Genomic DNA, 15,817 nt, shown 5'->3' with positions numbered 1-15,817 from the left:
TTTGGTTATGATAGTACAGAGGCTTGGCATACAAAAGACAAAATAAGGAGAACGGGAAGTGTTTAAGTTGTGAACCAATGGTACCTAATGAAGTTAAAGATCAAAGAGACACAGCCCATGGAATCTATAGAGCCACCTCTTAATGAAGTTGGGGAAAGGCAACCACCCCTACTGCCTTTGCTATTTACCCAGGAACAAATGCCAGAAAATGATAAGAATTCACACAATGAACAACCCTGTTAAAATACAGGATTTTAAACATTTTAAATAATCAATAGTAACTTATGGAATCATCTTATGTGATACAGGTGTTAAATATCTGGGCAACTCAAAACAGGATTATGGCGCCCACCCCCCAAACTGAAAAGATTTAATACTGGGAAGCTAGCACTTAATTACAACGACTGACATGATTGCCAGAAGTGGCAAAAGGCCTAAGCTTTAAAATAGTAAGCCTCTGTGTCATTCATATAGGATCAGAGAAAGTCCCAATAGAGTGATGGCCGTGCGTAGGCACATTAAGAAAAAGCTAGTAAGGAGAAGTCTGAAGCTGAGAGATACTGCCGCTGCCTTGTCCAAGAGTGGTGAAATTGCCAAAATGACAGAGACAAAAATTCAAATGTAGAGCAGTTAGGCCACTCCATTATCCTTCATATCATATGTCTCAAGTGACCTTTACAATGTCTAGCAACTAACACACTTTGATTTCTTTCTGTCCTTGTGCAAGGATTGCCTCTTCTTCTTCACCTTTCTCTTATCCATCAAATTCAGTTTTGTTCATTTTCACCCTTTCATTTACTTTTGACACCATTTCACTAGCAAATGTGTAATGTGCACAGTAAAGGATGTGTAAACAAACACCAAGTTTACTGTTTGAACTCCATTTAAATGGATACTTCACAAATATTCATGTCAAGGGGTAACCTCTCTTTAAGGTTATCTTCCACTGATATACTTCCATGACATTTCTTGCTTTATTCTGTTTCTGTCATGTTTAATAGTCTTCCTCAGTTTCCAATACATTTTTCATGTATTTAAACTTTAAACATAGAGTATTTAGTGTTTGGTCTTTTCTTCCTCTATATTCTTAAGAGATTTCTGTCATCTTCAAACCACTTTTCCACTCAATAGCTTAGATAATGCCTCAAGTCCAGTATGTTCCTGATGCTTGATGACTTATAAGAATGCATTTTACATGGTCTCGGAAATTAATAAATAAATGAAGTCATGAAGTCATACATATTGTAAATTACAATTTTAATTTCTTTTGCAATTCACTATTTTATTTTGGGGGCTTATTGTGCATTTATTTTAAGTCAACATTGATATCTTCCTCACTTTCTGAAAAAGACCTGAATGAAGTAACATCTAATATTGCAAAGAATGCCTTGTTGGGTTGGTTACCAGATGAAATATCTGTTTACATTTAGGAAATATATGTTAATTAAATGTGCAAATTACAAAATTACACCATATTTACATGATCGAGGCATAATGTAAGAAGGCCAAAGGGGAATCCAGACTATGGAATGATAGATTCACTTTCCTCACTTCATTTCACTGTCTTTGATAGCTACCAACCTGTAGATTTTAATCCTATTAAAAGCAGTATTTATTGTCATATCTGTCACAGTAAAACTAACAGAGCCTCGGTGTGTACTAATATACAATGTTAACAAAACTCAGAGAGTGGGATCCAACTGAGTTTGAACGTCAAAATATTAGAGTATTTCCCCATCACAAGTCTACCTTACAAAGTTTTTGAACTAAGACTAAGATCTATTCAAGGGCAGCTGATTTTAAAGGTAATTTTCAATTCCTTTAAAGAGATCTTAGTTGAAAATCCATAAACACACAGAGCAGTGATTTGAAGGACATCCCAGGGTATAGATTAAAGAATAATAATGGCCCATATCTGCTCTGCAGCTATCCTCTGCATTATTCTGGTCTCTCCTTCCTAGTAAGATTTACTATTTCAACCTGTAATATATTTCATCCTTAATGCTAGTGATTCTAAGATAGTGTTTCTTTAAAAGATCATATTTGTATCCTGTACACTTGTATCCTGTTATATTTTGCCAGATGATCTCAGTACATGGAAATTCCTTCTTCTTATAGACTGCTCTTGAAGTGCTCTAACATTGCAGTACAGGTAACTGCTCCTACTTGAGGTCCCATGGTAACGTTGAATTTCCTGTTCATTAAATAATAAAGATGCTTTTAATCTTTATTGCTAAGTTTAATTATCGAAAAGTTAGACTTTAAGTATTTCTGGCTGTTCCAGAAGAGGCACAAAGCAATTACCAACACTTCACCCATCACTGATTCATCGGATGCTCTGCCAAGGCTTACTTCCATCCTTCCTTAGTACCTCTATATTACTGAAGTATTTCATAAAACACAAATTATCATTTCTCTTAAATGTAAATATATTTATATGTTATTATTAAACCTTCTGTTATTAAATCTTCTATTTAATAACAGAAGATTCTATTATGTAAGCTAAAAGAATATTAAGACACTACTAAGGCAAGCAAAGAATAAGAGAATGACTGTATGGATTAACCTGGTTGAATAATTCCACAATTAAAATACAGTTATGTTATGGTGTGCGGGTTGAAATGTTGTCCCATGTTTGGCCTGCCACAGGGCTAGGGCTGCTCCTGTAGGCGAACGCCAGAAGTTTGATTGAACAAAAGGGTGGGGAGGCACAGGCTGAGGTCCCTCCAGACTGCTGGAGTTGGCTCAGACTCTCAGGCAACACAGATGCCGCTGGGTGCAGAGGAAGAGCTGGTTCTGGGGTCCCTGCCTGCATGGAGGTCAGGGATGGCAGGTTCTAGCTCTTGGGCACTGTAGACATCGATGGATGCTGAGAAAGAGCAGAGAACAGAGTGGGGGACCCATGGGGCTGGCTCTGGCCTGAGGCCAAAGGGAAAAGGGTGAGAGGAGGAGAGAGCTCCAGCTATTCCCCTCCTTGGTACCCTATCTCGTTCAGTTTCTAAAGCAGCAGATGAGTACCATTATAAAAATCACTACCAATCAGGTCTTGGTTCAGTATCAAACTGTTCCCAACATAGGATACAGTTACTCTGATGACACCTCTCCCTTATAAAAAGAAAAAGGGGGAGTTGGGGGGCGGTGAGCTGTGCAGAGGCAACCTGATCCCCAATCGAGCTCAGGCTTAGAACCCCAAACACTAGGAAGGTGACTTTTGCCTGCAAGGGATGGCAGGTGACTGGCCATGCCCTGTGGGCCCCTGGCTCCTGTCACAGCTACAGTCTCCTTCAGCCCCTCCTCCTCCTGCAAAGAGATTTGTGGCCATCAGTCACATAGGAGCAGCAGCAAACCCCCTACATGCAAATAAGGTTTCCCCAAGCTCTCTGGCCAAGCCAATGAGAAGTTTCTGCTGTCAGATCCCGACCCACCCCAGAAATACATATGAATCCTATCCAGAGGGATTAAAGGGGTGCAAGAACTACTATGTCATCAGAGAGCTTCTGTCATAAGAGCTGTAACACTTGGGAAAAGGTCTGGTCTCCCGAAGTGCCACCTGAAGCTCCACCGCACTCCTCACTGGCTAGTTGGCCTCTTGTTGGCCCAGATCACCCTGACTCAGTGCAGGGTGGCGAGTGGCGTGGAATAACTGAGATGGCACTACAGAGACAGAGGTAGAGCCAACTGCAGCAGGGGAAGTGGCAGGAAACGACTTCCCCTCCCTGCTTCCACTCGCTCCCCTTTGCATGAACTCTTCAACCGGGCCAGGCCAGAGATCTCGGTGTCAAACCTCTGGCACTGAGGCCCACAATGGTCAAGGTTCTCTAGAGAAACAGAACTTATGGATAGTACCTATACAGTACAGTACAGGAATTTGTTATGATGACAAATTACAGTCTGTAGTCCAACTTCCCAACAATGGTCAGCTGTGAATGGGACATCCAAGGATCTATCTAGTTGGTGGTCAGGCTCACAAGGCTAGTAGATCCATCAGATGTGCTGACAACTAAATGCAAGCAGGCAAAGAAGAGTGAATCTTCCTTCTTCCACTATTCTTATGTAGGTCTCCAGCAGAAAGTGGGGCCCAGGTTTATGGTGTGAACTAACCAGGACTGGATCTGGGACTTGTTTTGTCCCAAGCTGACCTTGAGCTCAGAGATCTCCTTGTCTTAGCCACTATGCCTCGAGATCTCCATGCCAAGATCCAGGGCAGAAACTTGAATCTACCAGCCTAAAGATCTAAATCACAGGTGAGCCTTTCAGTTCTGGATTGTAATTCATTCCAGATGTAGTCAAGTTGACAACCAGGAATAGCCATTACATTTGGTTTCTTTCCTACCTTCGATAATTCAGTTTCCAAATAGTTATATTTACAATAAGCCTTAAAGCATGAAGGCTGGGCATATGTCAATACTTTATGCTATTTTGTCTACTCTCCTGTCAATAACACACTGATATAACTTGATACATTCTGCTTGGGCCACTCTTACTCCAACTGCCCAACCCTTGTGGCCATGTTGTCAGTATTCATCTACCCCAAGGCGTCTTCTTTTCTTTTCACCTCTGCTCTACTCCGCTGGCAAACGAAGCCCCATCTACCTCTCTTCTGCCCAGCTAGAGGCTGTTGGCTTCTTTATTTAACCAATAGTTTTAAATTAAGGAGCAAATCTATATAACCTCATTTGCTGTATGTGAGGATTTCATCATACCTGAGGCAACCAGATCTTGGGGGACAGTATTTGGCATCGCAATACATAGATAGCAACAGATCAAACCTCAACACATTTAAAATCTCAACTCCATCTAACGAAAGTTTGGATGTCTTCATTTTTCCACGTTCAGTCAAAAAACTTACATGTGAATAAAACTTAGCTGTGAGTAAAACTTAGCTGTGAGTAAAAAAAAAAACAAATTAATTTTTAGCTATGCAATACATTTTAGTTACATGTGCACCTTTAGTTTGTTGCTTGTTCCTTTAAAGCTTAGTAAAGGCAAATCTGGGCTAATTCCCTGACAATCTTGATGTCTGCCTCTGACAAGTGGAATGTGTCCAGATGAAGCTTGGGCTGGGTCTGAACCTGGTTCTGCCTGTGGAAAGGAACAAGGCTAAGGAAGCCAGGCAGGATTAAACCCTTGATCTTGGCATCATTAGCACTGTGTTTTAACCCACTGGGCTAACTAGCCACAGACAACGACCAATTGAACAAATAAATCACAGCAGCCAGAGCGATCTGGTTTGAATTTCTTTCTCATTTTTAATACATTAGTCTTATAATTTGATTTAAATATTTTAGAATAAATGAAGCCAAAGGTCTGGGCTGCTGTCGTTCGAAGAGAAAAAGCAGAGAGGAACGCTACCCACAAAGATTGTCATCAACCGGACGGACAAGATGACTCTGAGCCCTAGGCTCTAACCGTATACAAAAGGTGTCAGCAGAGAACAGAGAGAAAATCATAATTCTTATAAAAATTTAAACAACTTAAAACAACCCAAAGTTTTCAGACAAACTAAGGAAATGGAGCAAAAGTGGATCTGTGGGAGAGGAGACTTGACATAGGTAGGGTGGAGGAATGAAAGAAATGGAGGAAGGAAACTAAGTTGGGATGTATTGAGAAAAACAAACAAAAAAAATGAACAAAATATTAGGTATATTAAATGCTCTAAAAAGCAAAGAAAAATATATTTGATAAGCCCAAAAATACTTTGTATTTAGAGAAAACTTCTTAAAACTATTGAAATCCAATAACTATTGTGACAAAAAATATAAATTTTCTAGCTATTTCAGATGATTGTTTGTTTTGTAAAATGAAGGGGGCATGCATCTTTAAATCCTAAAACTTAATTACATCCCAGCTACCCACTTTATTCACACTATAAAAGTCGGACAGAGGGAAAGGAGAGTTTAATACTGCTGTCCCTCTGCCTTTAGGTACCTGGTAGATGTTCAACACCCCACCTATTTCCAATGGCCCATTTAAAGCTTGACCTTCTAGCAGTGAATCTCAATATTGGAAAATAGACTTCCTCTATATAATCACATGCTCTATTGCTGGCACCTTATGTTTAGACACTTAATTGTATGCAATTAGTGTTATTGCTCTTTATGTTGTTCTGATCATTTCAATTATGATAATTGCCTCCCTTATGAAAAGATAAATTCCAAGAGGAAAAAGGCAGAGTTAAATACTTTGCTAGTGATTCACACAGCACCAAAGGTAGAAAGAGTGTAAACCTGCCAAGTTTAATTTGAATTTAACTATGATGTCTAATTGGTGAAGGCTGTGGAATATTTAGTCCGTACATGTTTATATAATGCTTTCGCTTTGGTCCCTTTCAGCCAAATAAGAACATGGATGGTAAGTATTTTTTATGTCAACTTCATATGTGATATTATATTCTTTGGTGAGGAAATTTTATAAGACACTAGACACACAATTTTTTTCTTTTGAATAGTGTCAACAGTATTGTGTTTGGCATAATGGTTCTTAATCACCTGTGGCATTTATGACAGTAACCTCTTTAATATAATGCACTTCCCAGCACAACTTGAAGAAACTCAAAGAAAGTATACATGAACGAGAGCAGTTCATCATTCAGAGGTTAGCATCTTGTTCCTTGCAAACTCAAGTTCATGCTGGTGGTGCAATAAAGGGCAAACTTGCTGAGATTATCCTACCATCATATTATCTTGAGCAAGACAAGATCATGCAAGAGAGCATTAACAGCAATGTTTTAAAAGAATCATAATTAAGTTTCAAAGTGCCTACAATATTCTAGGTAAGCCTTGCCTGCTTTGCACAGTTGAACTCATCTCCTCTTCACAGCATCTCATTAGATGAAAGCAACAATTATCACGACTATACAGATTAGAAAATAGAGGTCCTATGTAATTTTTCACCATTATCCACTCACGAAACAATTTGTTCACCATTCTCCATTTGGGAAATCTGTTTGCACAGCACAGCTCTTAACCAGTGTGCATATTTCTTTTAAGAAAGAAGCAAATAAAACTGACATAGGATTTAGGGTGATTCAGGTCATTTTGTCTATTGTACAGTAAGAACCCTCAAGTTCTTGTCTATAACTTTGCTTTTCCTTCTCAGACAAATCTATCTCCAAACCCTGCAGTGATGTTCCACACTCTAGATGATAATGGGCTTTTCCAGAGGAAATGAGCAGTACCCTGCAATATCACATCTTGAAATCCCAAAGAGACATAAAAGAACTGCACAGCTTACATAAGGAAAAAAAAAACATACTCCTATTGCTCCAACATTTGCCAGTTCATTTACTTGTAGTATCCAAATATAAATTTTATTCTTTCTTAAAAACAAATAACCGAAATAATAGCATCTGAACTGCCAACTCTGTGAAATTAAAGTTTTATAAATTCTAAAAGGCTGAACTGTGTGTGTTATTTTTTTTCCTGAAAGCACACTATGTACTGTATGGATAATAACCAATGCATTTTTCAAAACCTAAAAGCAATTTCAGATATTTGATAATCAGGTCATAACATCATCAACTGAGGCTGAGAATGTGAGAAACTTGATGTGAACAGATGGGAGAGAAGAAATGGAGAAGCTGTTTTTGAGCAATGTGAAATGTATTATTAAATAATAATTGCTAATTAAAATATTTCTGCTTAAAGTGTGGTCTGTGGTTGTAGAGTATTGTTATCCTATAGTTTAGAAGTTGATTATCTCAAGACTGGAGAGATGGCTCATCTGTTTAGCGCACTGGCTATTCCTCTAAAGGAAACTGCTTCAATTTCTAACACCACGTGGCATTCACCACTGTAACTCCACCTCCAAGGAATCCAATGCTCACACAGACGAGCGTACAGGGGAAACACCGATTCACACAATGTACACATAAATCAATCATTGTTAAGAAGAAGCAGTAGGTAATCTCAGACCAAAATTTGGCAAGTATGCATTTTCATTTGAGAATTTTATTCTAGATGATTCTTACGCACACCAAAAATTAAGAATCATTGGACTGCAATGTCTCTTATTTACATTTAGAATCACAATGCCAATATCAAACCTTATGCATTCTCTTTTGTGCTAAAGCTTTGGGTCATGCCACTTGAAATTGAATTCAAATAAAATGGTGATTAAGTGTACATATTTAAATTAATGTCTTTCTATTCATGGATAAATAATTTCCAGTTAGTGTCAGAATATCGTTGTTAATCTGTGTCTTCAAAACAAGAAGAAATTGGTGTAATCTTTAATTATCCTCTATTATAAAATCTGTACTTCCTGAAGGAATAAAGTATTAACTAACTCAGTCAACTCCAAGTTAATTCAATTTCCTTGGGTAAACTTAAAGATTTAAGGTCAACCTAGACCTTATAGGTTTTCCTTGCTCCTAGATCTTCCTAGACTTCTACTACACAGCAGCCAGGGCAAAGAGGTGCAAAGGTTGTATCCTATCAAATTTCTTCTAGAAGAGCTTATAATGCCCCACTCAGATGTGAGGAAGTGACTCCTCATGAGAATCCTAGGAGGACACTATTTCCTAAGTCGTCTTGAGCACCAGGAAGCTACTTCCCTTCCAACTCTCCCCCGTATCTTCAAGCCCCAGAGAATTCTTATCTCTTTAAGGCAAAGAAAAACCTGATTTTCAAGTAACCTTCTACATTTTTTTAAAGCTTAAAAGCCAGAAATCTGGTGTTTCTATTCTCCAGCTTCCAGCTGCCACTTTGCCCTGGGGTAAGGCTGACCTGAAGCCTAGAAGGTCCTAAGTGGAGGAAAGGTAACAGAGTGAGAGAGAATGAAACAAAGGTTATCGTGGGCCAATATGGCAAGTTCCTTGCTGGTGACTTGGAATTCTCATTACATCATATGAAGGTCCAGAGGAATTGGTCTCTCTAACATTTAAATCATGAGAAAATAGGCCACATTAGCTTCTTCAGCTGACGTAATGTGAGGTGCCAAATTCCATGCCACTAAAAACTGACAGGAAGCTAAGAAGAAAAGGAACAACATGGTGTGGCTACACTCATGGCTTAATGAGGTCTTCATATCTTAAATAAGGGAAATGCATACATAAGTATTTGGAGGGGAAGAGTCAATTTTCCTTGAGGGCATGGTTGCTGCTGGTTCACTAACCATGCTCCAATGGAAATCCATTCATCCAAGAATGTACGGATAGTCCAGACTGGACTTGATGGGTTTACAAAACAAAACAAAAAAGACACAAGGATGGATGAGTAGGGAATTATGGGTGGATCTAGAGGCTGTTGGGGAAGAGTGATGATTATGAACCAGATACCTTGTATATAATTCTGAAAGAACTAAGTAATATTTTCTATTAAAATACTATTTATAAACATGTATTAAACCATGTAGAAACATGAGTGCTATGGGAAAGAAAAGGTTAATGTTAAGGAATCAAACTTCATTCCAGTAATTAAGGTGGGCATAACATTACCATTTCATTCTCTAGAGTGAAACATAATAAAAATAGCCAGATTTCTGAGCCATCTCTGGAAGGGAAGAAAGACATGAAAGATGAGTGTCCTAAGATATCAAACAGTCATTCGCTGACATTTTATGGTTGTTACTTTTTTTAGAGCTTATTCTTACTTTTTAATTTCATATTAAATACAATTTTCTTTAAAAAAAAAAAAAAGCTCAGTCAATGATTGGGTTTTTCATGTAGAAGTACATAATTTTCTTTAGGAAATGTCAAACAACAGGACAAATTTGTTACATGTATTGAAAAGCTTCCTTTCATATGTGTTCAAGCCTATGTAGACATGGGTGTATATTCCTGGAGTAGGTACCGTGTGCTAGTTACTCTACTATGTACAGGGGCAAAGGTGATAGGAAATGTTGCTATCACCTTCTACCAGAGCTTCACAACATGTAAGATTAGGCAATCCCCATTTTATTTTCATTTTAAACAGTTAGAATTAATGCAATCATTTACTATAATATCCCCATCCCTACTTTTTCTGTACAATGAGTCACCTAAAGCATATTATTTTTCCTATAAGTATCAGTACGTATACATACACACAGACCACACACATACACAGAGAGAGACAAGCACACACACAAACACACACACAGAGACACACATACAGAGAAACACACACACACACACACACACACACACACACACACATTTCATACAGACACACTTTACATTTCATTTATCTGATTAGCACACCAAGAAGTGAGTCTTCCCAAATATCACAGGCACTAGCAAGAGAAAACTAATCTCTATTCAAGACAAAAACAAAGCATTATGTATCTACAGATACATCAGTATCCCAAACTATCAGCATTTGCACTAGCTGACTGAGTTTCATTCTCTACAAAGGAATGTGATGATGGGTAACATCTGCTCAGGCAACAGGATGCATTGTAGGACAAGAATCCCAAATTTAGGAAACCACAGTCCATTAAATGGGCTTCAAGCAAGCCTGCACACATACTCTTCATGAGCAAGACTCTACTGTCGTGTGTGTGTGTGTGTGTGTGTGTGTGTGTGTGTGTGTGTGTGTGTGTAAGCAAACCCATACACTGTACTGTACTAAAGGGAGACACTATCTTCCAATGTTATTCTCTACCCAAACCTCACTGTTGTCTGAAAAAGCTAAGCTATTCTTGTCAGTGCAACTGCTCAGGGGGCATGCAGAAATGCAGGTAATCCACACAAAACTGGCTTAAGGCAATGCTATAATGAACTAAGTCCTACCTTTTTCATCACCACACATTCACTTCCTGGTCCATAGCCCAATCAGCTAAAGAAGGTTACCACTTATTGACGTTTTATCTTATGCTAAAACTTTAAAACACTCCATGTGTTAATTTACCTAGTTCTAGCAGCTATTTTGAGACAGTTGGAGACATTGTTTGCATTTTAGATCACTTTATATATAAGAACATTGAAATAAAAAACAATTTAGAAAATCATCCAAGATAGTAGAATGAATATGTGATGGAATCCAAATATGAATTTTTTGAGCACATAATTGAGTGAATTAGTTCTTGGATTATTATAACCAGAAAGACATATCTGGGATTGTAAATATATAAGGCTGAATTTGAGAGTTTGAGTAGGGGCTAGAGAATTGATTCAGTCATTCGTAGCATTTTTTTTTATTCTTGCAGATGACCCAGGTTTGATTCCTAGCATCCATGTGACACCTTATAACTGTCTGTAAATCCAGTCCAAGCAGATCTGATACTCTTCTTCTGACCCTTATGGCTAACAGAAATATGCATGGTACATATGCACACATACATATGCAGATAAAGCAGTCACATGCATAAAAATATAAATAAATCTAAAAATAAAATGTTAAAGAGTTTGACTGCAGTGCACACCATCTACAGACCTCTAAAAGCAGACTGAGATCTGAGGTCAACTTACACATAGTATCTAATGATGTCGTGTGTGTGTGTGTGTGTGTGTGTGTGTGTGTGTGTGTGTGTTTGCATACTTGATGTCATATATGTTGCTGCATGTGTATGTACTTGTATGTTGAGGTCTGAGGTTGATGTCAGTTGTCTTCTTCAATTGCTCTCTTGACCTTTATTTAAAGACAGGATCTTTGAGTCAACCTCAGAGTTCATCAATTTGGCAGTCTAACTTTCTATATGGTTGGGATCCCCTGTATCAGTTTCCTTTACTATCAGACCACTATATCCACTGAGCATTTACATTGGTCCTGGGGATCCAAATTCATGTCCTCATCACCCCTGACCTATGTATTGATTTCTGAAATAACAAGAAGTCTTCTCAGAGACATCTATGTTACTTCATACCAAACTGAAGCTTTCCAGTGTAAGCATAATTGGCCTAACTTGGATAAACTTCATGGCAAAAACTAGTTCTCTGTGAAAAAGAATTATTTCATACTTGTTTTTAGCAGTATGTTCATTGGCAGGACATTAAAAAAAGTGGATCTGCTCTGTTTTATTAGTTGTGGAATAAATGTACAATGGAAAAACTAGCTCACGACTAAAACAGAAAGAAGTCATTCCTGGGCTATGTTGCTGTCCCTGGACAGAGATAGGACCATAGCTGCACAAAATTCATGCTGCCTTATGTCTTAAATTTTTGTTTCACTAAGTGAAGTCTGGTTTCTTGTATGTATAATCTCCATATTCATCAAATGATCCATTTTGCCAGTTTTCCAAAAATAAGCTGGCATACACTTAGGTAAGAATGAGACAAAAATGAATGTTGCTGCATATTAAAGTAAAAATATATAAAGAGGTGAGATGGGAAGGAAAAATTCAGAAACTAAAAACAAATGCATGTACTTATAATTGTACTGCCTAATTCTACAAAGAGCACTGAGGCATGGAACAGCACTCTTCAGTTTGTATATTTTATTTTAATGTTTATGTTGTGTGATTAACCAATATATTATACATATGTTTTGAGGGCTTGTTAGACGAGTTTGTAAAGGGCAAGGTATAAGACAGTGCCCAGGCTGAGGTAAATACTTGCGTACAATGACTTTTTAGTCAATAAATATTCCAGTGTAAGTCTTTACATGTGTAGCAACTTCCTAAGTTACTCTTGGCTTTTCAAATATTACTTTGAAGGAGTGAATTCTCTTAGCTGAGAGATTTAAGCTGCTATTACAATGTTACTATATTTGCTACCAATTATCTTTCTTTTCTATCTTTTATCCCCTCCCTCCCATATTCCATCTTCTTCTTCCTCCCCTCCTTCCTTACTCCTTCCTCTCTCCTTCCTCTCCTTCTTCCTTCCTTCTTTCCTTCCTTCTCTTTCCAAAAACACTAATGTAGAACATCTTGAGAGATTAAATTTTCTTTTGACGAAAGTGTGATTCAGCTCATATTTCCTCTGGACTTGTGTAGATAGCCTTGGGACACACTTTTGCTCTGACATTGGGAAGAGTCACATTACAGAATCTGAATGTTAATGCTGAATTTTTCTGCCAATTTAATTTCCTTTGAATAATTTCAGAAGTGCCTTTCAGTGATTTTTTTCCAGAATCTGCATCTTCAGATTAGATTCAAAATTTGAAAGTTAGAATTCAATCTTGGATCTCTTTTGAAATTTATATGCCATTACAGTACTAGAGTCACATTGTTACATCACCTCTACCTTCATAAGAACCAAAAGGACTTTAAACATGATTAAGGGATATGAGAGAAGCAGCAGACTATTAGTACACATGTGTTTGATTCATAAATGTGAGCCAAATTTATTTTACAGATAGATAGATGAATGATAGATATGCTCTTTTGGCTGGGTAATGAAGGCTGTATGAATCTCATTGTTATAAAACTGTAGTTGTCTGGAAGCAATAAACAAGAGTGATTTTTACATATTGTTAGAATGTCATATGATAAAGTGTAACAAAACACTGAGGCCTGGGTTAGTTCATAAGCTGTTAGCACTGTATGCTCTAATACTAAATGTACTTGATTTTCAAATGAAGAAGCTGAAGACTAAAGAAACAGAACTGACTATCTCTTAAAATAGGATCCTCAGTATCCTTTAATCTATAGACTGTTGCTCCTATAGACTTAGATATTTTAGAGTGGCTTTTGAAAAAGTCTAAGTTCTTAACATTTTTGGAAGGGAGAGGACATATGTAGATAATCATTAGTATTCTTTCCCATTGATATTTCTTTAAAATTATATTACTTCTTCCCATTCTCTTCTTCGTATAACCCCACCCATTTTGACCAATTTCTCTCTGAAATTGGTGGTCTTTATCTTTCATTATTATTGCTACATATATATGTATATTCACACACAATTTGCTAAATCTGTTTAGTGTTGATTATATATATTATATATTGCTAATTATATAGCATATTATAATGTGTATCATATTACATATCTTATATATTATATGTTGTTACATATGATATAGCTATTATGCACAATACACATATTTCACATGTATGTATTATATATATGCTATATATAAGTGATATATATTTTAACACACATACATGTTGCATAGAAATAGATATAAATGTAGAGGTAGATAGAAATATAACATATATTTGTTTTAGGGGGCTGACTACTTGGTATTGGATGACCAACTGAGAGGTGTCTTCGCTGGAAAAGACTATTTCTTCTTTTCTCAGCACTTATTAACCACCTGAAGCCTTCGTCAAAGGTTGAGACATCCTGAGATTTACCCTTCCCACATTGGTATGTCTATTGGTGTTGTATATGAATGATCAGATCTTCTTGTTTAGGCAGCCATGATGTTGCAGTGTCATAGGTGTAACTTTTTTGTCTGATCTAGAAAACACAATTTCATATCAGAACTTCTGGTCTTCTAGCTCTTACAATGTTTCTACCTCCTCTCCTGTAATATTCCCTGAATCTGAATCATGACTACAGGACTTATTTGTAGATCAGTTGGGCTAGGCACCTTGTGGTCAGTGGTTCTCTACATTTTGACCAGTTGTGACTTTCTGTAATGGTCTATCTGCTGCAAAAAGATGATTATTGATGAGAAGCAAGAACTACACCTATCTATGAATACAAGGATATGTATTTAGAATGCAGATAGAAATTATATTCATTTCAGAAATTAACGGCATTAGGTTTTCCTGTAAGATCTCATGTTCTCACTGGTAATGGTAATAGCATGACAGGGTTTACAGTACTGGGCTGTTTTTTTCTCCTGCTAAATGTGCTTCAAGTTTAATTAGACATAAAAATATGCATGTCACTATTACGCCTTAAGAATATCTAGCTATGATGGTTATTGTAGTCCACAGGCATCACAGGTCCTTGTTCTATTGATAGCTCCTGTAGCATTTTCAAGTACTATGAAAACTAGTCTTTGTTGCAAGATATTTAAATAATATCTTGAAGCCCAATATTGTGTTGTTTACTAGAAAAACCTGCTTTGAGTTGTGGTGTCGCTTAGCACATACTTTATTTTTTTTAATTAGGTATTTTCCTCATTTACATTTCCAGTGCTATCCCAAAAGTCCCCCATAACCTCCCCCCCCCACTCCCCTATCCACCCACTCCCACTTTTTGACCCTGGCGTTCCCCTGTACTGGGACATATAAAGTTTGCAAGTCCAATGGGCCTCTCTTTCCAGTGATGGCCGACTAGGCCATTTTTTGATACATATGCAGCTAGAGTCAAGAGCTCTGGGGTACTGGTTAGTTCATAATGTTGTTACACCTATAGGGTTGCAGATCCCTTTAACTCCTTGGTGCTTTCTCTAACTCCTCCATTGGGGACCCTGTGATCCATCCAATAGCTGACTGTGAGCATCCACTTCTGTGTTTGCTACTTTAAATCTAAGAGCGTTCTGTTTACTGCAAACAGGATTAAATAAAATCAACCATAGGTTAAGAGGTAGTAAAAGAAGCAACCAATTTACAGGGAGTGAAGATAAGAAAAACCATAGCGAGTAACATGAAGTCAGGAGGATGGGTAGCCACACAGGAAGTAAAAGGGAAGGGCATTCAGTTTGAAGGGTTTTTGAGATAGTATGACAGGGATTCCTGGTGGAATGTTGGCTGAGAAAAATGGCCAACTGGGTGTTTCCTCTGCCTCTTTGAGCCAGCAAGTGTTCACCCTACAATCTGGTTCCAAAGTCTTCACTAATAAAATCTAATGATTGAAATTTTGTTTAAAAAAAAAGATTTGGCACTCTAGTTCATGGCACAATGACATGGACAAAGAAATCACACTAAAGGCAGACAAACAGAGAACCCATTGCAGAGAAGTTTAGACAAGGACCTACTGTGTTCCGAAGGATAAAATTTAAGAAGGGCAGCCCAAAGTTGTTAGAAAAAACAACCTTAGTTTATCCAATTACTATGCAGGACT

The sequence above is a fragment of the Mus musculus genome, chromosome 16 (genome assembly GCF_000001635.26).
Source record: "Mus musculus strain C57BL/6J chromosome 16, GRCm38.p6 C57BL/6J".
NCBI lineage: Eukaryota > Metazoa > Chordata > Mammalia > Rodentia > Muridae > Mus > Mus musculus.
Note: the sequence above shows the minus strand (reverse complement) of the source record.